At 38.1% G+C, this 26,437-nt stretch overlaps 1 pseudogene; it reads left to right on the forward strand.

The window, feature by feature from the left end:
• Positions 1–238: 238 nt before the first annotated feature.
• LOC143666113 (phenylalanine--tRNA ligase beta subunit pseudogene) lies at positions 239–2,280 on the forward strand (annotated as a pseudogene).
• Positions 2,281–26,437: the final 24,157 nt, after the last annotated feature.

Here is a 26,437-nt window from a genome sequence, read left to right on the forward strand (position 1 = left end):
GGAAAGGGTCTGGAAGCTAATAAAAAACTACACACCAAAATTATAACATTCAACTGCTTTGAGCTTCCTCATGAGGAAAACATTAACCATTCCTGATAGGCCAATTTTGAATCCAAGCTAGTACATAATACATACTGAGGGAAAGTTACCTTTCAAGTGACATATAGTTCAACATTCCCTGCCATAAAAGACACAGTTTTACTATTAAGAGATTTGAAACTAGGCAGGCGCAGTATGCCCTGTTCGCCATGCCGACTGTCAGCGTGAAGCGGGATCTGCTCTTCCAAGCCTTGGGCCGGACATACACCAATGAAGAATTTGATGAACTATGTTTTGAATTTGGTCTGGAACTTGACAAAATTACTTCTGAGAAGGAAATTATAAGTAAGGAACAAGGAAATGAAAAGGCTAAGGGGGCCTCTGATATAGTTCTTTACAAAATTGATGTTCCCGCCAATAGATATGATCTCCTGTGTCTGGAAGGATTGGTCCGAGGACTTCAAGTCTTTAAGGAAAGGATAAAGGCCCCAGTCTATAAACGGGTGATGCCTAATGGAGAAATCCAGAAATTAATTATCACAGAAGAGACAGCTAAAATCCGACCTTATGCTGTAGCAGCAGTTCTTCGAAATATAAAGTTTTCTAAAGATCGATATGACAGCTTCATTGAACTTCAGGAGAAATTGCATCAGAATAGTTGCAGGAAAAGAGCATTGGTTGCTATTGGCACCCATGATTTGGACAGTTTGTCTGGCCCATTTACTTATACTGCAAAGCATCCTTCAGATATTAAATTCAAGCCTCTAAATAAGACAAAGGAGTATACAGCCTGTGAACTAATGAACATATACAAGACTGACAACCACCTTAAACAGTATTTGCATATCATTGAGAATAAACCACTATACCCAGTTATTTATGATAGCAATGGTGTCATCCTTTCAATGCCTTCAATCATCCATGGGGATCATTCCAAAGTAACAGTAAAGACTAGAAATATATTTATTGAATGTACAGGAACTGACTTTACAAAGGCAAAAATAGTCTTGGATATTATTGTCACCATGTTCAGTGAATACTGTGAGAATCAATTTACGGTTGAAGCAACTGAGGTAGTTTTTCCTAATGGAAAATCATATACCTTTCTAGAACTGGCTTACCGAAAGGAGATGCTGAGAGCTGATCTAATTAACAAAAAAGTTGGAATCAGAGAAACTCCAGAAAATCTTGCAAAGCTTCTGACCAGAATGTATTTAAAGTCAGAAGTCATAGGCGATGGGAATCAAATAGAGATTGAAATCCCTCCAACCAGAGCTGACATTATCCATGCATGTGATATTATAGAAGATGCAGCTATTGCTTATGGATATAATAACATTCAGATGGCGCTCCCGAAAACGTACACCATAGCTAATCAATTTCCCCTTAATAAGCTCACAGAACTTCTAAGACATGACATGGCAGCAGCTGGATTCACTGAAGCCCTTACCTTTGCTTTGTGCTCCCAAGAAGATATTGCTGATAAACTTGGTTTGGATATCTCTGCAACAAAGGCAGTCCACATAAGTAACCCTAAAACAGCTGAATTTCAGGTGGCGCGCACTACCCTACTTCCTGGCCTTCTAAAGACAATGGCAGCAAATCGGAAGATGCCCCTACCTCTGAAGCTGTTTGAAATCTCTGATATTGTAATAAAAGATTCCAGCAGAGATGTAGGTGCAAGAAACTATAGGCATCTCTGTGCTGTTTATTACAACAAGAACCCTGGGTTTGAGATAATCCATGGGCTGCTGGACAGAATTATGCAGCTGCTAAATGTGCCTTCTGGTGAAAAAGGGGGATATGTGATCAAAGCATCAGAAGGCACTGCTTTCTTCCCCGGGCGATGTGCTGAGATCTTTGCCAGGGGTCAAAGCATTGGGAAGCTCGGGGTCCTTCATCCTGATGTTATCAACAAATTCGAACTAACCATGCCCTGCTCCTCCCTGGAAATCAATATTGAACCCTTTTTGTGAACTCAGTCTCAGTTGTAAGGTATCCCCACCCTCCCACAGTGTCCTTCAGCCCTCCTCCACAGGGAACATCCATTTGGGCTTTAATGTTTAATAAAGTAGAAAACACTGTCTGGCTCCATTGGTAGGTAGCACCATTTCCCTGTATTAGTCCAGCTTGTGCACTATTTCAATGTGGTATCAGTGTGCAGGAAACTTCATTGTTGGGCAGAAGCCCAGCAGAGGGTGACAGAAATGGACTAGCTAAGTGTGGGATCAGCTTTGAACATCAGAATGGCTAAGTCTTAGACATCAGAGCTTCATACTGTAACTGATTGCTCTTGCATAACAGGATGCCATTCTTTTCCTTAGTGCATGAAACAAGATAATTGATTAGAGCACATATTGAACAAGTATGAACATAACTAAGGGGTTCGCTTTTATTTCCTACATTTGACCTGTGCTTGTCATTGGGAAACAATAAAATAACACTATTTTTAGAAAAAAAAAAGAGATTTGAAACTAATAGTAGATGAACTAATAAAAGATAAATGTCCTGTACTAGAAGATGATTAATAAATATTTTAGGTGATAATTATTTTGCCATCCAGACTATACAGCTCTTTACATTATTAGAACTATATGTGAAATATTGTAATATTTCACTGAACTCTAAGAATAGATTACTATGTATTTAACCAGAATTTGTTAAATACCTACTGGGGGGCAGGCACCATGGGGAGCAGGGGATGAGAGCCCCAGCAACACTTCTGTTCCGAATCCTGTAACTAGAGTCCCCTACTGTTACTTTAGGTTGGTTAAAACTATCTTTCTTGCACGTGACTGAAATCTGAGGCCTATGAAGGTATGGTCCATTGTTCTAATATTTAGATGCTTCTGGCTCTCAGTGTATAAAGCTCCATTTCTCAGGCACAATGGGAGTTTCTCCAGGTTTCAGCTACTTATAGTACCTAATAAAGGGGACCAGGCACCTGCCTTCAACCTCGGCAAGCCCATTCATGAGACCAAAGTGGAAAGGGAAAGACACCTTCTGCGTCTCTGAGCAAAGATCTCTTCTTTGTTTAGCAAAAAATAAAAACAAAACAAAATACTTGTCCAGCTAGAATAGGGGAAAGAAAACTTTTTTGGTTGTACATAGAGGAGGATGGGGGGCAAATCAGGATATATTTTCACAAAGTATTCCACTGACTGCTAACTTCATGACCTCCCTCGCCCCGATCCTATTTTTAGAACACTTTTAGATTTACAAAAATATTGAAAGGATAATACAGAGCTTCCAATACCACTGCCCTACAGTTTTCCCTAGTATTAATATCTTACCATCAGTATGGTACATTTGTTACAATTAATGAAGCAATATTGATACATATTATTAAATAAAGTCCATATTTATTTAGATTCCCTTAGTTTTTACCTAATGTCCTTTTCTGTTCCAGGACACCATGTTCTATTTTAGTCATCATGTCTCCGTGAGCTCCTCTTGACTGTGGCAGTTCCTCACACTTTCAGGGTTTTCAATGATGTTGACAGTTTTGAGCACGTGGATTGGGTATATTGTAGGATGTCCTCTATTGGAATTTGTCTATGTTTTTCTTAAGATCAGACTGGGATTATGGATTTCTTTTGTGGGGGGAGATAACAGCAATAAAGTGTCATTCTCACTAAGTCACATCACAGGTCCATACTATCAGTACTATTTATGGCTGTTAACGTTAATCTTGATCATCTGATTGAAGTTAAGCTTGTGAGTTTCTCTGTCATAAAGTGACTCTTTTCACCATTCCCATATTGTACTCTTTGGAAGGAAGTCACTATGTACAGCTCACTCTTAAGGAGAGGGGAATTATGCTCTTCCTCATTTACCTTGGAAGGTCTACATAAAATTATTTGGAATTCTGCATAGCCAATTTGTCTCTTCTCCATTTATTAATTTATTCAATCATTTCTTTATATCAGTATGGATTAATGGATATTAGTTTTATACTTTGGATTATAACTCAGTACTATCTTGTGTATTTTGTGCTCAAATTGTTCCAACTTTGGCCATTGGAGCTCTTCATTTGTTTCCTGTGTCCCTTTGACATATCTCACAACAATGTGAGTATTTGTTTTTGTTTGTTTGGAGGGTTTTTTGTTTTGTTTTGTCTTGTTTACAGTCTTCATGACCTCTTTTCACTCTACAAAAATAATCTTTAATAGTCTCTAATACTGAGATTCAGCTCAGGCAATGGGGGAGATATTTTTTAAGGTGTTTGGGTCTACTCTCTCACGTCTTGTGATGACAGTGCCCATTCAAAGATTTAAACCATTTCTGGCCCCCGATGTTATAGCTCCTTTGCACTTCCTTCTCCTGACCCACACCTGGGGTTAGGAAGAGTGGTTGATTATATTTCTCAATTCCCAGCACTTAACATCACCAGTCTGTGCAAGTTTCCTCTCTGGGCCTACTTACTTATTTTCTTTCACCCCCATATTCTTTTCCAATTCCCCCTTCCCTGCAGCAACTGTTCTGATTTCCCAGCTGCTAAAACAAATACCATACAATGGGTTGGCTCAACCACAGGCATTCATTAGTTCATGTCTTCAGAGGCTAGAAGGCTTACTTCTGCCGGGTTGGTATCTTCCAGCTGGCCAGCCGTCTTTAAGGTTCCTTGGCTTTTCTGTCACGTGGCAAAGAACGTGGCAGCATCTTCTCTTTTTCCTTCTGGATGCTACTGACTCCCAGCCTCTGGCCGCTCCCCTGGCTTCCTCTTCCGTGCCTAATTTCCCTCTATTAAAGATTTCAGCCATATAGGATTACGGCCCCACCCTCACTCGGTGGGCACCCCTTAATTAACACCACCTTCAAATGTCCTATTTTCAAATGAATTCACACCTACAGAACTAGAGGTTGGGACCTGAACATGTCTTTTGTGGGGAGCATGATTCAATACCCAACAGCAACCATTCAAACGTAACGAACATGCATTACTTTGCTCGTATATACCCTTGCAAAATGTATATTGTTCTGTGCTCGGAAATTTACACCAATATCTGTAGTATATATTTCCTTCTTTTTAGATCAGCTATATTTTTAATGTCCGTATACATGGCTATGTGTGTACCTGAAACCTTGTTTCTAACTGCAGATTGGTATTCTATATTTCATCTATTCACCTTCCCAATGGTAAACATAAAGACTGCCTCTGACTCCCCACTACCTTAAATAATCCTGCCACAAACAACCTTGTATGTGTCCCAGAACGGCACTGTGTGAGAATTCCTTTGACACATATACCCGGGAGCAGACTTGCTAGGTCCTGTAGTATCTGTGTACTTAATTTAACTAATAGAGCCAGACTACTCTCCCAAACTATACTGGTCTACACTCCCACTCCACACATCCCCCACCAACATGTGGTCCTAACCAGCTGATTTTTCCATTATAATCAGTGCAAAGTGAAATTTTGTTGTTGTTTTAATTTGCATCTATCTAATCAGATAGTTCGCTTGAGCATCTTTTCAGCTGCACGTTGGCCTTTGGGGTTACTCTTCCCTAAATTGCTTATTTGTAGCTTTTGCCATTTTCCCATTGGAGTTTGGGATCACTTTGTTGTATACAGACAAGAGTTCCTTGTATATTCTAGGTACTAATCTATCACCAGTATTAGAAAATGCAAATGTCTTCTCATCTCTGTATTATGTTCTTTCTTGAAGAAATATCCTTAACTTTGAAGTGATCAAATGCATCAACATTTTGCATCTTGAAATCTTGTTTAAAGGTCCGTACCTCATCTACTTTATAGATGTAATGATGGCATTGTGGTTATATAAGAAAGGATGTTCACATTTTTAAGAGATACACTCTGGAATACATAGGATGAAATAATATAAACCCTTGGATTTGCTTAAAATACTTAAAATTTTTAAAAAGACAAAAAATGAAAACAGAGACTTAAAAAAGAAAATGTAACAAAATCTCATTAATTTAAAAATATTGGATGATGATTAATGAGAATTCACTGTTCTATTCTCTCTATTTCTGGATATACTTGAAATTTTTCAATGTGAAATACTAGAAAAAGAAGTTCTTTCTTTCCCCTAGGAAGGGAATAGTCACAAAGAGTTTCCTACATTTTCTTGTATTTCTTTTACAATTTTATTTTTCACATTTAGGTCTTTAATCTGACCAGAGTCTACCTTTGTTTGTGATTTGAGCAGAGATCCAGTTATATTTTTCCCATATAACAAGTCAGTTTTCTCAAAACCACTTACTAACCAATCTCATCTCTTCATTGTTTTGTGATACCACAAAATTAACGATAATTATCATGTATGCAATGGTATATCTCTGCACTCAGTTCCATTCATTGATTTGCTCTAGCACCAATACCAGCTTGTTTATATTATTGGAGCTTTGTAGCATGCCTTTACATCCCTTTACTCTTTTTTTTCCCCCCTTGGGAAATGTAGTTATTCATGTGTTTTTTCATATAAATTTTAAATATGTTTACTGACTTCCCAAAAAAATATGTTATTTTGATCAGGATTGCACTGAGTTTACAGAAATATTGGAAAGAATTGACAGATTTATAATAATTTCATATGCTTTTTCATAATATCATACTGACTTAATAAAGGAATGGGCCTACATCTCTTAAATCAGAATCTGGCTAATCCATGTTATTTGTTTGACCAAGTAGAATTTAATTGAGTAGTAAAAGTAGGTAGAATTGGCTTCAAAATAAGAAGTGGGTAGCAAAGAAATCAGAACTGAGTCATGAAAAGGAATTTTTTAAGCTCACAATTAGTTTTGAGGCTATGCTAGATTCTGTGTAAAAGGAAGACCTGGGTATGCAAATCACATCATGTAGGGCTTAACATTTAAACAGACAACATTGAGCAGGTAAACATATACAAGATTTAGCATAATCCAAAATAAATTAATTAGTGAATAGACTAATGTGTTGGTAACATGTCAAAGTCCAGAATAAGTGAATATTAGAGGTGGGAAGGAGGAGAGTGAGAAGAGAGGAAAGATAGCCAGGGCAGAGAAAGTGACAAAAGATAACAGGCTTTGTTTTTACATGAAAAAAGTGAATGGAAAAGTCTATGCAATTATTGCCATTTGTGTAAAAAGGAAAAAAGAAAAAGCGTGTATCTACGTATTTTTTTTCTTGTTTACACATAAAATTTCTCTGGAAGGATACAAAATCTAATCAGATTGCAGGAATGGGACCTGGTTGGATGGAGTGGGAAGAGAGAGGAGGTAAAAAGACTTTTTACTGTGTACACTTCTAGGTTTTTAAATTTTTGAATTATATAAATTATCTACTTAAAAATGAGAGAATTCAAACCTTAAAAGTTGATGGGTCTACAGCATCATGGGATTGAGAAAGTCATGAACAAAACGAGGAAGAAAGAAATGAGAGAAAGTTTTGGTGGCTGAGAGATTTTAAACAGAGTCGGGAGATATCCTGTAGGTTATTCTTACGCATTATATAGAGATCCCTTTTTAGTTTATGGTGTGTTGGAGTGGCTAGAGGGAAGTACCTGAAACTGTTGAACTGCGTTCCAGTAGCCTTGATTCTTTTTTATTGAGAAATCTTCACACACATACATTCCATGCATGGTAAACAATCAATGGCTCATAATATCATCACATAGTTGTGTATTTATTACCATGCTTGCTTTTAGAACATTTGCATCACTCCAGAAAAAGCAGTAGCCTTGATTCTTGAAGACAATGGTATAAGTTCATAGCTTTTACAATGTGTGATTGTGAAAACCTTGTGTCTGATGCTCCCTTTATCTAGGGTATGGACAGATGAGTAAAAAAATAGGGACAAAATAACATGGAGGGCCAAGCGGTGGAGATAAGGGGTAAAAAAAAAAATTGGGTAGATTGAAATACTAGTGGTCAATGAGAGGGAGGAGTAAGGAGTAGGGAATTTGTCAGGTTTTTCTTCTTATTTCTTCTTCTGGAGTGATGCAAATGTTCTAAGAATGATCATAGTGATGAATCCACAACTATGTGATGATATTGTGAGCCACTGATTACATATTTTAGATGGGCTGTATGTGTGTGAAGATATCTCAATAAAAATATTAAAAACAAAAAAGTTGATAGGTCTAGAAAAGAAAAAGTAAATTCTAGAATATTTAATAATACAGAGTAGGAACAACAGGTACCCATTTGCATGCACATTTGCACACATACATCAGAAGAATTCTGTACCACAATGCCACGAATTCAACCTATTTAGTAAGAAGAAAAAGGAAGAGACCCCGGTAGAATTTTAGGTCTGTTATCTAGGCTCACAAGTCACCCTTTACACCCACAGAAATGAACAGCACTGAACTGAGAACCAATCACTTAAGAGGTGATTCTCAGCATCCCCACTGTCCCATAATAATCTAAACTGTAGAGTCTAAAAAATATTTTAACCATGAGATACTAATCTCAGTTTACTCTCTCACACCACCTGCCACAAGGTATACTAGAAAAACAGCTTCATCACCTTCTATTTTGCAGCCAACTGAAATCTATGACCAAAGTTAAATGACAGAGTCCTGATCTATGGAGTATAAGAACCAACAATCACTCAGCTATGCCAGCAAAGGCATTGCCAACCATTGAAAGATTACAGACAATTCACTGAAAACAGGAGACAGCGTCACTGGAGCTTCACATGGACAAGAGCTAAGTGAGGCTCCACAGTCTTTTCCCCCACTTTCGGTCAAAATTTCACCCTTTGCAAATAATTCCTTCTCTGTGTGATAGAAACTCCTAGCTTGGTTTATCTGTCTTATTTCTATCCTTGCTGCCACGAGTGCTATAAATTTGCCACATCATCTTGCCAGTTCACGTGCATTAACGCATTAATAGCCCACCCATGTCACAGCTATGTATTTGTAGCTCTAAGATTTCTCTACATTAAATTTTGAGTCTCATTGTTTAAAATCATGTATTTATTTCCAGTATAAACATTTGATTCTTTCAACAGATTCTCTTCTTGCTCTTTTTTTTTTTTGAATTTTTGAATTTTGTCACTGTTCTGTGTTATGCTTCTACTTAGAATTTTTTAAGTTGAGTTTTTCTGCTGAAAATTATGTGGCTTATTTTTAAGCATTCTTCATTATAAATTTGTTAGAATCATGGATATGCACAAAGATGTAGCTATAAGGATATATTTGCATTTTTATAGCAGTGAAAAAGTAGGAAATACTTATATTTGTAATACTTATTATATTTATATTTAAAAGAACTGAAAGCGTTCTTGTGGTTGTTGAATGCCATCTCCTTCTGGTTACCCTTTGGCTTCCAACTGCCTAGAACCTGACCACGTGCAGGAGGGTCTTTGGAATATGAAGGTCACACCGAATTTTGAAGATATGCAGTCCCTGAGACTCACCTGAGATATCGGGGAGCTCAACTTCACATGAAGCTTTATTAACAAAAGCAAGTACAAGTTCTATAAAAAGACAGAATGTACAGCCGTTAATTACGTGGACTGTGCAGCCAGGCTGCCTGGATTTTCAACTCTCTGTGTCTCAGTTTTCTCACCTGTGAAGCCGGACCAGTAACGGTACCTCCCCAATGTCAAGAGGATTATGAATGAAAATATAAAGTGCTTAGAACAGTGCCGGTGTGGTGAGTTTAGCTATTTCTACCCAAGGCAACAGTCTTCAAATAAAAGAAATAATTTTGGAGTCTACTATCTGGGTCAATAATTTCTTTTTTCCAACCGTCCGTTCATATAGTTTTCCCTTTTTAGAACAGTTCTAGATCCCCATTATCATCAAAAGGTATTATTCACGCCTGCACCGGTACAGCCCAGTTTCCCACAGAGCAGCTGGCTATGATTTTATCAAAGCCCAATCCAGGGTCTGGTAGTTGAGGTAGGTCATTTTTTCCCGTTTCCGTGTCTTTCTCTGAATTTTCTTCTCATCTTCAACCAGATGCCACTTAATGTGATAATAGAATTGAAAAGCAAGTTAAGAAGGAAAAATGTTCCAGGGGAATAGAAAGGGACAACAGCTTCAACCTCAACCGATAAAACACAGTTACTATAAAAACTCACACTTACTATAAAGATCTGAACACGTGCTGTCCTTATTCTGAGAGATTCCTGCTACTTAATCCTTTCACGTGCATTATATAAACCCGATGGGACAAGAGTAAGAAGAGAATTAACCATAGAGATTCAGAGAGATTAAGGCATAGAAATTCAGAGGTAAGGGAAGAGGAAATAATTTAAAAAAGAAAAGAGGTAGATTTGACAAAGAGGCAATGGCAAAGGGAATGGGGGACAGGAAATGCAATAAGAAAGCTGCATATGCAGGGAGAAAATTGGGAATAAATGGGGCACTTAGTAGAAGGCAATAAACAAGTTCTGAACTTGGAAAAACAAACCAAAGGGGGTGGGGGGTGGGGAATCAGGCAACAGACGGGAAAATAACTAGAAAGCAGCCGAGAGGGCTGAACCTGGAGAGAAGCAAAAACCTTCAATTCACCAGGGCGTAGGAGAGAGTGAAAAAAGTTCTCTTCCTCTTCCAGAATCTCCTGCCCTCTGAAAACAGAGCCACGGAGATGCAGCCGTATCTCTGCTCCTCACTGCCCCAAGCTCACCTGCCCCATCTTCTAACGCGTGTTTTCGTTTGGGGAGGCGGTGCGTGGCCCTTACGAGAAATCTGCCAGGTCATCTTTCAATAGGGAACGAAAGACGTGGAGCCCGGGGGGCGGGGAGTCAGGCACCGGCTGTTTCATTTGGTCACTCAGTCCCGGCGGTCCTTGAGAGCCACCGGGGCAGCAGGGAGGGGGACACGGCTCGCAGGGTCGGGGCGAAGGGCTCAGGTTACTTCCTCATGTGACCCAGTTGGCTTGGCTCTCCTCTGGCAGCAAACTGAGCCTCTAGTCCCAGCCAGCTGTCCCGGCGCTGCTGCCATTCGAAAGGAGAATCCTCCTAACCCAGCCCGAGTACCCACGCGACCTCGAGCCACCCACGTTCCCTGACTTGATCAGAGTCTGGTCTTCCAGCCCCAAATCTCAGAAGACTGACTTTGGATACTTTTTTTTTTACTTATTACCTCCACCCTTCTTTCTTTAATTCCTGCTATTAAATTGATAATGTTTTCTGGTTTTTTCTCCCTTGGGCTCTCTGTCCTTCCTGTCCCCTCCACCCACTGATTTGGACACTATGATGGTTAATTTCTTGGAGTGTTTTCCATTAATTAAAAAATATTATGGAATCTCTCACACACATAAATTAGAGATAATAGCATGCATTTCCAAATGGATCTATCCCCTAGCTTCATGGGTTCTCAATAAATAGCCTATCTTGTTTCATCTTTATCTCCCTCCTCAACCTCCCCCCCCCCGACTATTCTGCAGAAATGCTAGTCACTCTATCATTTCACCTGTACACATTTTAGTATGTATCTCTAAAAGGACTTTTTAAAAGTAAAACATAACCATAATACTATCATCACATGCTAAAAATAATCAACAATAATTCCTTTATATTATCAAATACCCAGTCAGTGTTCACATTTCCCCAGTTGTCTTCTCTTGTCTTGCATTTTTTTTCTAGTTTGTTTGCTTCGGGATCCAAATGAAGTTCACACATTGCAATTGATAAGTCTTTTTGGTTTTCTATTAATTAAAAAAATATTTTTAAGATACCAAAAAAATACCAAACGCAAACATTCTAACTTGATTATTCTGTTCTACACGTATAATCAGTAATTCACAATATCATCACATAGTTGCATATTCATCATCTTGATCATTTCTTGGAACATTTGCATTTATTCAGAAAAAGAAATAAAAAAAAACAAAAAAATTCATACATATCATGTTCCCCCTCACCGATCACCAGCATTTCATTCTAAATTTAGTTTAACATTTGTTCCCCTATTATTCCTCTTTATTCCATGTTTTACTCGTCTGTTGATAAGGTAGATAAAAGGAGCATCAGGCACAAGGTTTGCACAATCACACAGTCACATTTCACAATCACACAGTCACAGCAATTGATAAATCTTTTAAGTTTCTCTCTCTGATTTCCTTTCCATCCCTAATTCTCTCTATTTGTTTTGTCTTGCTTTTTTTTAAAATTAAAGAAACTTGTTTTTTGACCTGAGTTTCCCAGTCTAGATTTTGCTGATCACATCCTCACAGTGTTTTGTGTTGAAAAAAAAAAAAGGTCCACTGTCCCTTGTGTTTCCTGTGAAATGGTAACTAGATCTAAAGACTTGATCAGATTCGATGATCCGCTTGTTTGTTTACTTTTTTGTTGGAAAACTACTTTGTGAGTGACATTTCCGATGTGCATCGGGAGATACATAATCCCTGATTATCTCTTCTTATGACATCATCAGACACTGATGGCCATTGCCTAGAGTCTCTAGTTTTTTTTTTTAGGAATTACAAGTGGTGATTTTTTTTTTATTCCTTCTTTGTTTATTAGTTGAAAATATTTTTGGAGAGACTGTTTCTCCTCATTAAATACTCGCTTATACAGAGATATAAACCATATTGGGAAGGACAGGATAATTCTTAATTCTGTCTCTTTATTTGACCAGATTTTAAAATAGCTAGGTGGTTCCTAGCATCCTCCAAGGTGATCAGTAAGGTTGTAGGTTCTCTCTGGGAGAAGGTGGCTCTCATTTACGGTGAAGGCATTTCTCACAACTGTTCTCGTCGTCTTTCCTGTGGCACGTGGGCTGGCATTCCAGCCTTAATAAGCAGGTAGCATTGCCAATCGTTTTCGAAGTCGTTGCTTACTTTGTACTGGGTCAGGAGTAGCCACGTGCCTGACCAGTCCAACGTCTGGCCCACGTGTCCCTTCTGCCATTGTTGCTTCACGGAGCGTGCGCTGCTTTTGCTCCAGGACAGTCAAGCCTGTGTCCGTGACCAGGTAGCAGGTTGTCTGGTTTCTGCAATTGCTCCTAACTCCTTGGTGATCCACTGACTTCAAACTCAATGTCTGGGAGGCTGTCTTTTTTCTGGAGGTAGAAGAATTGTAAGCAAAATTAGCCAGTCTGTTTCACTCAACGCAGAAGCCATGTCTAATCTGCGGGTGGATAATTCTGAAATTACCAGGACTGTTTTCCTGTCTTAAATGGTTAATGATTTCTTTGGAGTCTCCTTTGAGAGTGAAGCTTTTATATTCAGCTTTCAAATAATCAAATTCTCCATAAAGCCTATGGAAGGATGGTGAGCCTGAAAAGAATAACTTGTACATAACAAATCTTAAAGGGTTAGATCTAGAGTCTTACTGAGTCTCCACATTCCCAACATCAGTAATTAAGGCATGACTAGGTTTATTCACTAGCTAAGTAGCTCTCACCCCCCAGCTTTCAAGCTTGGCTGATTTTTCCTGCAAAGTGCTTCGGAGCTGTCATCTCACAAAATTCTCACGCAATCCCTATGAAATAAGAATTCCTATTACACACTACAATACATCAAAACTCTTTGGATCACCTGCAAATAGCAAAGTTGCAAATGCTAAATCAACCTGCACCAGGGATTTACTCTATTCACAGTAATGTGAACACTGATTATTACCATTATCAGGATTGGTTGGGAGCCTGACTTGGCACTATGGGAGTTACAAAAAAGTATAAAACAGAACCTTCAGTGCTGGTGGTCTTAGTGCTTTAAATTGTGAATTAAATGGATGACACCTGCAGGCCAGCTTTGGCCTCTGGACACTTCTGTTTTGGTACAGCATTTCCCTAGAAGGGAAAGCAAAGGAACGCTAATCCCAGGCGCAGAGGAAACAGGGGAGAGAGTAGTAGAAAAAAGAAGCACAAAATGAGGGAAGGTTCTCTGACATAATAAAGCTCATCTGTAAACTACACTATAAATAACTTGGGCCAGAGGGAAATATAGTAGATTTGTATTCTCTCTTGCTATGTGTTTTCTTATAACATCATAAGATAGTAGCAACAGAGGAAGAACACTTTCAACAAGATTTGTTTTTTTTTAATTGTCTAACTGGCTGCTCATCTCCCTCATTTTCTTTTGATCAAGTCGCCTTTCTTTTGGACAAATTGCTAATGTTATGGTTGGGAAGGAAAACGATTGGGGGAGGGGCAGTGAGTATGTCCAGGAATAATTCTTGGACCTCCTCGATCAAATTCAATAGCATCTTGCTAAACCTCAAACCCAGTCATTTATACACACAATTACCTGAAAACACAAACACACTCTCCTGCCCTGGTTCTTTAGCAAAGAGAGGGCAGTTTATAGCTGAAGAGAAAGCTCAAATTACAAAGACTTCATTACTTTTACGAAATATGCACCAAAGGACATTTACTAGTGCACAGAGAGCTATGATCATAAATAATTAAAACTAAACCGTTCTTCTCTAAATAAATGTATAAAGTACATTGGGTGATTCAGTGCAATAAGCTTTCTCAACGTACTGCTTGTACACTGACGATGCAGGGGCCCCCCCTCCCCAAGACCATTAAAACAATCTTCCCGGCTCTTCTACAGAGACTTCTTGAAGCAGACCTGGCTGGAGCACAAGATCTTAGGATGCTAAATGCACTTTCTTCTATTTGCTCTTTATTTCCTAATGGAGATAATAATTATTTACAAGAGCAGGAAAATATTTATAAGCATTTTTCCACGAGGGACTCTCATGGTAGTATTTCACCCCAATACTTTGATGCACAGTTCAAAGAAAAAGGCTGAATATCAAATAACATGTCGTTCTTCAAGCGTCACCACCCATCATGGAAGCCATTGGGATCTGTGTTGAAGGGATTCCTTCTGGAGTTTTCCCTGTTCAAAGAATAGAAAATGAAGAGCCCACACAATGTGGCCGGAAGGATGCTTTGTGCCCTATGCCCTTTAACCACATACACACTTTAATATTTAACTTAAAACCCTAAGTCAGATGCTAACCATGGCTTGGCTTGCTTCCACGTGAGTCCTGAGGGAAACCCCTTGAGAATGAAGGGCTATGTTTGGGTAGATTTCCACAACTAGGAAATACCTTAGATGGTCACTCAGCTTATACGTTTATCTTGTTCTGGGTTCCCTGGGGTGAATCTCAGCAATTCTCACTCCAATATACCATGAACTAAAAAGGGATATCTATATAATGTCCTCTAGAGCTATTCTCAACCAATTCGACTCTCAGAACTGAACTTAATTTATAAACAGCCTAAAGAGAACCTAACCTCTTAGGTTGTTTTGTTACTTATTGCGGATCTTCTTATTATAAGGCAAAATTTTTATAATAGGGGAAGTAAACTAAATAAACAGAGAAAATTCTCTAACAACTTGCTTTTTAAATTATTATTATTATTTTCAAAAAATATATTTTTTGAAATATCTTCACACCCATACATTCCATCCATGGTATACAACCAGTGGCTCACGATATCATCACATAGTTGTGTGTTCATCACCATGATCATTTTTAGAATATTCACGTCACTTCAGAAAAAGAAATAAAAAGAAAAAACTCATACATCCCATACCCCTTATCCCTCCCTCTCATTGACCACTAGTATTTTAATCTTCCCAATTTTTTTCACTCCTTATTGCCCCCCCATTATTTATTTGTTGTCCTTATTTTTTTTACTCATCTGTCCATACCCTGGATAAAGGGAGCATCAGATACAAGATTTTCACAATCACACAGTCACACTGTAAAAGCTGTATCATTATACAACCACCTTCAAGAATCATGGCTACTGGGGCACAGTTCAACAGTTTCAGGTATTTCCCTCCAGCCACTCCAATATACCATGAACTAAAAAGGGATATCTATATAATGTATAAGAATAACCTCCAGGATAAGCTCTCGACTCTGAGATCTCTCAGCCACTGATGCTTTATTTTCTCTCATTTCTTTCTTCCCCCTTTTGGTCAAGAAGATTTTCTCAACCCCCGGATTCCAGGTCTCAACTCATCCCTGGGAGTCAGGTTCCACAATGCCTGGGGGATTTACACACTTGGGAGGCATGTCCCACATTTTCGGGGGGCTGATGTGAGGAGGGGACAATGAATTCAATTGCTGAGTTGGGTTAGATAGAGAGAGAGCTAGTCTAGGTTTTAATTCTTGGGTTCTCTTCAAGGAAAACTAGATTTCTCCTTCTTACATCCCTCTTAAATCTTAAACACAACAGAGATCCACTGAGGAACACAGGCTCTGTAAATCAGAGCTGTGCTACTCAAATGGCTTCCAAATTAGAAGGATTCATGAGACTGTCATATTTCAGGAAAACCCATGTTAAAGAAACCTCACTATCATGATAGGGTTAAAGTTATAACCAAATGATAAGCCAAGTTATTTAAGAAAATTGGCACATAACTTCTTTTTAAATATCATGACACTCAATGACATTAATCAGAGATAGGCATAGCAAAACAAAGTACAGATTCCATTTTGCCCAACCTTTTACACTCATCTTCTATTAGTTTCTTCACCAAGATTGCAGTTATCTTGGTTTGAATTGCCCCTGTCCCCTCCACTTTAACCATATCACCTACTGCCAACTTGGGCAGATTCAATAGTCTAGAATGTTTAAACACATGTTAAATCTACCTTTTGGTCTTGATCTCTGTTCATTCTTTCTCCTTTCCTACAAAATTCTAGAGAAATATGTAACCATGGAGAGGATCTTGAGACTCTTAAATTTGTCAAATTTGTTAAAAGGTCACATTTGACAAATTTGTATTATACTTTATAAAGAGGTTCTAGCACCCATTTCATCTTGAGTTTTGTACGATAACAGGAGAATCATCTAAAGGTGTCCTAAAGCATGCAATTAGGAGCCACGAAGTATGCAAATTTTTTTGTTTCCCACCATATGCTATTTCCTCCATGATGTTTGATAATGTCATGCTAACCCCACTTTGGGTGAAAGGATTGTTTTCTAAGCTTTTCTGTGCGGCACCCATGCCATCACTCCCACCCTCACAGCAGACAGCGTTACTCAGCCATAATTTTCTGCTTTGCTAAACTCAGTTGTGCCCCTTACAATACTTTTCAACACACTCCAGAGAGCCACTATCAAATGCTGGTGGTAGCTTTCTGGAAGAAATCTATTTGCTATTCTGCGATTAAGACTTTAAAGTCTTAGAAACGAAATGAAATGTCAGACACAATGCCATTCTCAACCATGAAAACTCTACAGCTCAAATGTGTATATTAACAGACTGTAGGACCTGATAAAATAGGAAAATACTTGGTTGATAAGAAAGGAAGCATGAATTCCGAGCAAGGAGTCATTCTCTGGAAAATGTTCTATAAAAGGGCAAGAATTAGATTGCAGTATGAATAATCACTCTCCACGCTGTCTGGTGCAGATGACGTTTCATAAGCACTAATTTTACAGAATGAAAACACTAGACTATCAATCCACTTTTATTTTAACCCAATCAGAAACTAGAATGCAACATGTTTTTATAAATACTTTACATGTAGGAAGAAGGGAGAAATCAAGAAACAATTTTATTTTCAAAGATAATTTATCCGATGCAGGCTTGTTCTAGTCTACATATAAGAAAGTGAAAAAGACAGCTGAAGGGCAAGTTCTGAAGGCAGAAAAGTGACTGAAAAAGTGCAGTGACCATAAGATCAAAGAATCAGATGGTGCAATAATTACACCAGTAAAAGCTTTCGTTATCAGGGAGCTGGTGGAAACTGTACCTTCAAACATTTGAGGTTGGAAATCTGCAATTTGGGGGATTCCTTCTGCCTTCCAGATAAACTTGCAAGGTACTGGATTTTGTCCTTACGTTAATTCCTCAGTTCTGTTCAGGAAGTACCACTTAGGCAAATCTTTTAGTGATAAAACCTAATTGGTCTCACCCCTCAAGGGAAGTAATAGAAATGCAGATGATTCCCATTGGCATGTTAAATTTTTGTGTAGTAATTTAAATTAGTATACTATCAGCAGAAGAAAACTTTACAGAGATGGAAAATATTTCCTTGCATAATCTGAATTTCAAATGCCGTATGGCCTAAAAATTATTTTGTTCTTGGGAGGTATGTGGTGGACCTTGTCCAAACGTTGGTTCACAAGGATATCAGGAGACCAGATTCAGCAAGAAGGATGCTTAGGCCAAACTTTTCTTTAGCTTATGCCTGAGGAACTCCTAGTCCAAGGAAAGGGACAGAGTATGTAGCCATGCCATGTGAGCTTCATACAGGATTTATGTTCTGTGCAGTCCAGTGCAAAATGAAAATGAAATTCCCTTCAAAAAAAAAAGCAGGAAAAAATATCATTAAGGATATTAAAATGAAAAGATTTTTATTTTCTTCAATGGTGTGTCTCCCTCTCAGGCTCGCATGGGGTGTTTTATTTGCCATTGCACTCCCTCTGGCACAAGGGCGAATGCAGACTCCCTTTCCTGCCAAGAGCAGGGAAGTCGAGGTAGGCAACTATGTCAGGAAATGCAAGGTGCCTGGAACAGGAGAGGGCACAAGGCAATGCTTCTTCTTCTCTCTGGGGCAGAGAGGAAACTGAAGATCTCAGAGGCAGACGCATTTGGAGGACACCCGTGCCAGGCAGGAGGGCTAGGTCACTGCCACAAGGGTTGCCACCAGCACAGGCAAAACAAAGAGCCTCAGAGATTTGCACTGAGCACAGGTGGAAATTCCCCGAGACACTTCCAGAAACAGGGGGGAAAGACTAAAAAGGAACTAAATTTCAGCAAGCTGGTCGGTGATAATTGAGTTGCGAAAAGGAAATGCAATTTCATTTATAATTACTCACCGCTGAGGTCAAAATACAGGGGTTGCACATTCCAGAAAATACAAACAGCTAGTATTTTCATTCTTTTTCTAAAACTAAAGAAAAACAGACGGTTTACAGCGATTCACCACTTTAAAAAGCAAACCCAAAAAACCTAACTACCAAAAAATCCCTGAATTTATTAAAACAATAAATTAGGAGATAGTTATTGGACTGTAACAGGATTTGTCGATTTTCAAATGATTTCCTTTAAGTTGGACTCTCTCTTAGGGCTTTACTGTCTCCTTACAAATCACTAAACGTTTCAAGAGTGGATAGAAGGAGAAAGGGAAGAAAAAAGAGAAAATATACTAGGGACCTTGCAAAACCATGTTTGTCTCTTAATAAGTCTATTGAGTATTCTGTTTATATGAGTTTTCTGCAGGTTCTGTTTTGAAAAAATCTTTAAAACTTACAGATATAGTACAGCTAACTTTCTTATACTCGTCTAAATTCGTCAGTTGTTAACAATTTGCCACATTTTCTCTCTCTCTTAACATATATTGTTATTATAATTCTATTATTATTTTTGATGAAGTATGATAGGCTAGAGAGTAAATTGCAGACAACATGCAATTTAGCAGGTATCTCACAAAAACAATGAATGGCACTGTATTACATAGCCCCAGTATAATGATCAAATTCAGGAAATTTAACATTGACTCACTCCTCTATGGTGTATATGAAAATTTCATCTGTTGTCCCCGTAATATCCTTTATGGGAAAAATAATTTTCTATCTAGAATCCAACATGGGATGATGCGTTGCATTTAGTGCTCGTATTCCTTAATCCCCTTTGATCTGGAACTGTTCTTCAGCCTTTCTTCCAAGTCATGAATGATTTTGAACAGTCAGGCCAATTATAGTATGTTCATCAATTGGGGCTGGTCCAGATGGTTTCATGATTAGCTTCAGGAAATACATTTTGGACAGGAATACAATGTAGCTGATACAACCTTTTCAGCACATCCCATCAGGAGGCAAGCAGGCCAACATGTCCTTTGTGGTCAGTCTTGGTGAAAGTAGTGTCCATCAGGTCTCTTCACTATAGAGTTCCCATTTTTCCCTTTGTTACTAAAAAGAGCATGTAAATGTCTGCCAAACTTGAACACAATGATTTTAGCATCCATTGATGCTTCTCCCCTGAATCCGCTATCTCTATCCTGGTTGCAAAATGGTTATTTTCAAACTTGATCATTTCTTTTACCAGATGTTGTTTGTGAAATGCAATATTTTTTTGTAGCAGATACATCAGAGATAAGTTTGCATGATCCAGAATTAAATTTGTATTATGATGTTTTACAATATTTTTATTGAGAAATCTTCACACACACACACATATATATATACAGTCTACCCATAGCGTACAATCAGTGGCTCACGATATTATCACATAGTTGTGTATTTATCACCATGATCATTTTTAGAACATTTGCGTCATCCAGAAAAAAAAACATGAAAAGAAAAAAGAAAAAACTCATACATGCCATACCCTTATCTCTCCCCCTCATTGATCTCCCATATTTCAACTACCCAATTTTTTACCCTTTAACCGTCCCCACCCATTATTTATTTATTTTTATCCTTATTTTTTTTTATTCATCTGTCCTTACCCTGGATAAAAGGAGGTATTATGATTATTAATGTGAAAGAAAACTGTATTACACTTTTGACCCACTTATGACATGGAAAAGGCAATTAAAGAGGTAAGGATAGATGAACAAGTATTTCAGTTTTCTTTTGGACGAAAACAGTCATGCAAGATAAGACTAGCATTTTAAATAAGAGGCCTAACTCCATAATAAGGATTTAGAGACCAAAGGAAACATTTTAAAGAAGTCTGATTATAAATAACCAAGCTGCGAATAAACATTGATTGGTTAGCAATTAGGAAATGGTGAGAAAGGTAGCAGATTGGTCCTGGGTATTTATTTCTTTAAAACTTATTTTAAGTATTATTATAAAATGCAGTGTAGTAATTCTAGGTGCCCTTGATTATTTTAATAAAAGTACAGTTTATTTTTTTCTTTAAAAATTTAAAATGTGCTAATATTTTTTCTCAGCTTTTAATACCTTAATCCTGACTAGGATATGGCCTGCAGAACTAAGGAATCATTTTTCACTTAGTGGCAGGATATACTAACTGCACATAATATACTGGAAAGAAACATCTTCAGGTGCTGAACTTGCAAAAATCAACACTACGTGAGAAAAACTAAATCAGTGGTTTTAAACCCTGAGAGCACACAGGACACGCCGGGAGCTTTTACAAACACTCATGCACAGACAGACCCCTCCTCAGAGTACTTACAGAGTCCTGGGGAGTCTGTCACTCACGTGGATATGTCCTAAAATCTCCCCAGGTGATTCTAAGGTGCTGCCCAAGGGGAAAAGCACCGCCCTAAATCCATCACCTATTGAGAAACTGCACCTTAGGCTGGATAAAGGTTCATGCCTCCTTCTCCATTTCCTTTCCCACCCCAGGCTAAAATCTCTTCCTTTTTTCCCAAAGCTCCTTGGGATTTGGCCAGAGGGCCTCTTTTCTGCAGCTGCCACCACCTGTCACACCTTTTATTCCTCCTTTAGGGCAGCACGTAAATAAATATTTCCATTTCCGCTGACCTCTCTCCTGTAGCAAATGCAATAATAAAACATACATTGCAGAAATGTAAATATTGTAAAGACTTCAGTTAAAAGCTTTAAATATCTACTGCATTTTGAAATATACACAAAATTAAGCTGCCTATTTTCTCTTCCCAGCCTCTGTTCTTCGATGATATTATGGAACTATCTTCTATATTCTCATTCTTTTATTTTTATAGAACTCGGAGTTCACGAGGATTCTCCATTTTTGAATAAGAATCCCCAAACTGTCCATCTGTACCCTTCCTAGAGGTGCCGATGAATTTACTGGTGCAAACAAATCAACACACACACACGTGCACACACACAGCATTCAACTGCTGTATAACAAGTTATTTACAATTCAGGGGGACTGGGCTCACGCAATCTCAATTTTCCCTCTTTTGGACATGAAAAATCACCTTATAGTTCTCTGCTGCTGCACACTGAAAATCATAACAGATATAAAGATAAAATATACACAAAATTAAAATATAAGCCAATGGCATACAAGTTTTTTGATTTAATAAATTCATTCTCTAACATGCCAAACAGCAGTCAAATTATCACTGGATGATAGTGAAAACAGAGGGAAAAATAAATATTAACAAGCCGTGATAACTTGTGATACGAGCTTTTAAAAATGCTTCTAAATCCTAATATGAATATTTTAACACCATAAAATCCATTTTTGAGGTAAGCTGGCATTATAAACTCTTGTCCAAATGTAACACACTTTCCTGAACATCTGATTTCAGAAAACTTATGCTCATCTAAGTAAAAATGCTGGTAAAGCATATTCTTTCAACTCCAAAACAAATACAGGTAGAATTTCAATAAGTGTTCTATTTAATCAAACAATTCCCATCATTGAGTAGATTGAAGCATTTTACTATTCTGATCACAAATGATCCTGGAGAATGCTTGTTTCCCATAGTCTCTGCCCCGGAAAGGTCAACTAGCAGCACAATTCTCTGTTAGGCTGCCATGTATGTGTAGAGAGAGACAGAAGAGATGAGCTATCTTAGAACTGTGTAATTTTTCATCCAAGATTCAAACAGTTATCTTTCTTAAATTTGTTCACGTCTTTCCGCCCCCAAAATCTAAACAACCACAGTAACAAAACAACACCTAAACTCGTAATGTTTTATTCATTCTTTTAAAATGAGACGATGGCTTCTGGCTCAACATTCACTATAGCATTATACCATTTCAACAAAACAACTGAAAAATGCCACCATGATGGTTATAATGGAATTCAGTCTACGCAATTAATTTTGAAATTTAGACACTGAACCTTGTAAAACAAACAAACAAAAAAGACCTGATAAGATTCAGAAGAAGATAGGTTTTGCCCCATAGCCCACCCAGTGCAAAGCTGCATTATTCTGAAGAGACCAGCAACAGAATCAAGTTCCACATAAAACAGGAGTTCAAAACAAACAAACAAAAGATGTAGAAGTAAATTATGCAGAATCCAAGAAATTATGCTTTGGATGGGAAGCACCTGGATTACCCACACTTGATGTCTTATTTCCTGAATTACGCTTCACTGAAATTCAACTATTCTTAGGGGATGGTATTGCAAAGTTTCTCCCCACATTGGTCTAAAGTGTCTGTGTCAAGTCAAGAAGATGCTTCTTGAATGCTCATTTACTTACCTATAAAGATCCATAATTGCATACAAAGGGACACATTTTTTTTTTTAATTTGGAAAAATGTGCCGATGTATTTTCTCACTTCTTTTCAGTAGAGCTAAGCGGGGCTCAGACAGGAGCTGCTGAGCTTCCCTCAGCGTTTCAGGGGTGCAGCGAACCCCCTGAGCTAGAACAGTCCTGACTTCATATCTGCTACTGGGTGTCTTCAGACATCGAATGGGTAGCAGCTTTTGATAACAGACAGGCTTCCACAGAGACAAAGCTAAAATCACAATAAACGCTCTGGTTGGACTAAATAACACTGATGCAGTGGTCTCTCCTACAGGAAAAGCCTAATCTTGTTTGAGTCTTTTAGTAAAAACTAACAAACGCTCTGACTCAGGGCCCAGAAGGTGGCAAAACCTTAGTTGTCTTCTTTAAGGTTTTGCTGCCTTCCTGACACTTGATTTAGGAATGATGAAAGGAGAAAAAAAGTGTTTTACTTTAAAAGAGAGATTAGTTTAGCAAACCCCATTACTTGCTATCTGGTTTCAACAATTATCAACATGTTGGCAATCTTGGGAAAGAGAATTCTAATACTAGGGAGAGCTACAATAATCACAAGGAAAATATGAAAAACAGATTTGAAAAACCATATAGCAGAAAATTAAAAGAAGCCACTAGAAAGCTCTTTTCGTACGGTCCAGCATTCAGTTTTCGTCAGTACTGTAAAAGTAATCGCTAAATGGGGAAGACAGTTCTCAGCAGAAAACAACAACATAAACACTACGTTTACTGAGGGTTTTATGAGACCTTAACTGGGAAGAGTTGTCCTTTCTCCAAGGCTGCTGAGAGTCCATAGAGTACAGTGGATGTGAGAAGTAGGAAAAGGAAGCTCCTTTCCTTCTGGAGGCGTCCTGTGACAGAAGCCCAGGAAGAGGCTTGGAAAGATTGAGGTTCTAATCCCAGCCCTGCCCATAACTGCCTGGGGATTTAACGTAAGAAAATACTACGAAAAGGAAGTACCACGGACGTGACTCCCTGGGTGTGCACCTTCCTGGCAACATGGGGCAGAAATCCTAGAACAAGGTGGGACTCAGGACCAAGGGATTGAGAAAACCTTCTTGACCAAAAGGGGAAACAGCGAAATGAGACAAAATAAGGTGTCGATGGCTGAAAGATTCCAGAGTTGAGAGTTATCCTGGAGGTTATTCTTACACATTGAATAGATATCACCAGTTTGGTTAAGATGTAATGGAGAGGCTGGAGGGAACTGCCTGAAAATGTGGAGCTGTGCTCCAGTGGCCATGTTTCCTGAAGATAATTGTATGATGATATGGCTGTCACAGTGTGACTGTGTGGTTGTGAGAACCTTGTGTCCGATGCTCCTTTTGTCTACCTTGTCGATGGACAAGTAAAACATATGGATTAAAAATAAATAAATAATAGGGGGAACAAATGTTAAAATAAATTTAGTAGATTGAAATGCTGGTGATCGGTGAAGGGGAGGGGTAAGAGGTATGGTATGTATGAAATTTTTTCTGTTTTCTTTTTATTGCTTTTTTTCTGAATTGATGTAGATGTTCTAAGAGATGATCATGATGATGAATATACAACTAAGTGATGACAGTGTGAGTTATTGATTATATAACAAGAACGGAATGATCATATGATAAGAGTGTCTGTGTTGGTATGTGGTTATGCAACAGAAATAAAAAATAAATAAATTTTTAAAAAAGTACCACGTAAATCATAAAAAACAGAAGAAAATTATGCATAGTTAAAGAGCATTTTAAACTAGAGCAGATTAAGGTTTTAAATGGCTCTGCTGGACTTCTTGAGAGGAACCAGTTAAATAACCCATGAGGAAACAGTCAACCTCACCCAGAATGAGGACATTCTACAGAAAAAATGAGCCAGTTCCCATAATAAATCAATGCATGAAAAGGAAAAGGTGAGAGGAAATTTTATGTATAGAATAAAAGAGGCTTAAAAACCATAACAGACAAATGAATTGCACGGGCCTTACTTAGATTCCAATCCAAACAAACCAGATGTAAAAGACATCTTTAAGACAGTTAAGCATAGGGCATTAGATAAGATTCTACAAAGTTTCCATGCACTAGGGTAACTCTCCAAAACCTATAACCTCCAGATGGGTCCCTGGACCAGATAAGTCCTGAAACCTAAAGGGCCCAGCCTCTCCAGAACATCAGTTAGTTCCATCTCCCTACCCCATATTACTGACAGCCCCTTCCAATGTGAAAAAGTTAGAATGGGCATAGCCCAAAACCCCTAAAGAGTGGGAGAAAGATCAAAGGTGGATGGTGGAGTTATACAGAGAAGGTGGGGTTTAACAAATAGCTATGATTGCTGAATCATTATATTGATATTTTTTTTAGCCTCCAGTACCTTAGAGCAGCTAGAAATAAAAACCTAAAACTGTAGAATTTAATCCATACCAAAAAAGCAAAAAGGACAGTTGGGAAAATCTTGACATTGACCTGGGCATTCAATTTATGAAGAAATTTTTGATAATTTTGTTAGCTGTGATTTTTTTCATGGTGTTTATATTTAAAAAGAAAAAAAAGGTGTGGTCAGTTAAAGACACTTACAAGTGAAATGACATGACGTCTGAGACTTTCCTTAAAAATCTCCAAAAGGAAGGAAAGAAGGGAGGGGGGGGGAAAGGAAGGAAAGAAGGGAGGGGTTGAAAACGTATGTGTGTGGGAAGGGGACAGATGAAACAAAACTGATAAGATGTTAACTAAAAAAATTTTTTTATTGATAAATCTTCACACACACACATTCCATACATGGTGCACAATTGATGGCTCACAATATCATCACATAGTTGTGTATTCATCACCACGGTTGTTTTTTAGAACATTTGCATCACTCCAGAAAAAGAAATAAAAAGAAAAAACTCATGCATCCCTTACTCGTTACCCTTCCCTCTCATTAAGATGTTAATTTTTGTTGAAACTGGGTGGTGTGTACATGGGAATTCATTAGGCTTTTTGCTCTCCTGTTGGAAATATTTGAAAATTTCCATAATCAAACATATTTTTAAATGGCTGCTGTGATGCATTGGAGGGAGAGGTATATGATATTATCAGTCCACCTGCTTTTTCGGAATTCAAAGTCTGAGAATTTTTCATTCTGTTTTTATTTTTTTGTATGCTGTATGGCGGGGTCACATTTCATTCTTTTTCCATGTGAGTTTCCATTACTGCAGCACCGTTTCTTGAATTTTTGTTTGTATGTTTGCTTGTTTTTTTCAGAAGTGCATGGACCAGGAATCGAACCCGGGTCTCCCACATAGCAGGCGAGAATTCTACCATTGAACTACCCTCACACCCCTTTCAGTCTCTTTTAAAGTCAACAAAGTAGTAGCACTGAAAGGACACATGTTCCCAT

The sequence above is a fragment of the Tamandua tetradactyla genome, chromosome 22, assembly GCF_023851605.1.
Source record: "Tamandua tetradactyla isolate mTamTet1 chromosome 22, mTamTet1.pri, whole genome shotgun sequence".
Classification (NCBI taxonomy): domain Eukaryota; kingdom Metazoa; phylum Chordata; class Mammalia; order Pilosa; family Myrmecophagidae; genus Tamandua; species Tamandua tetradactyla.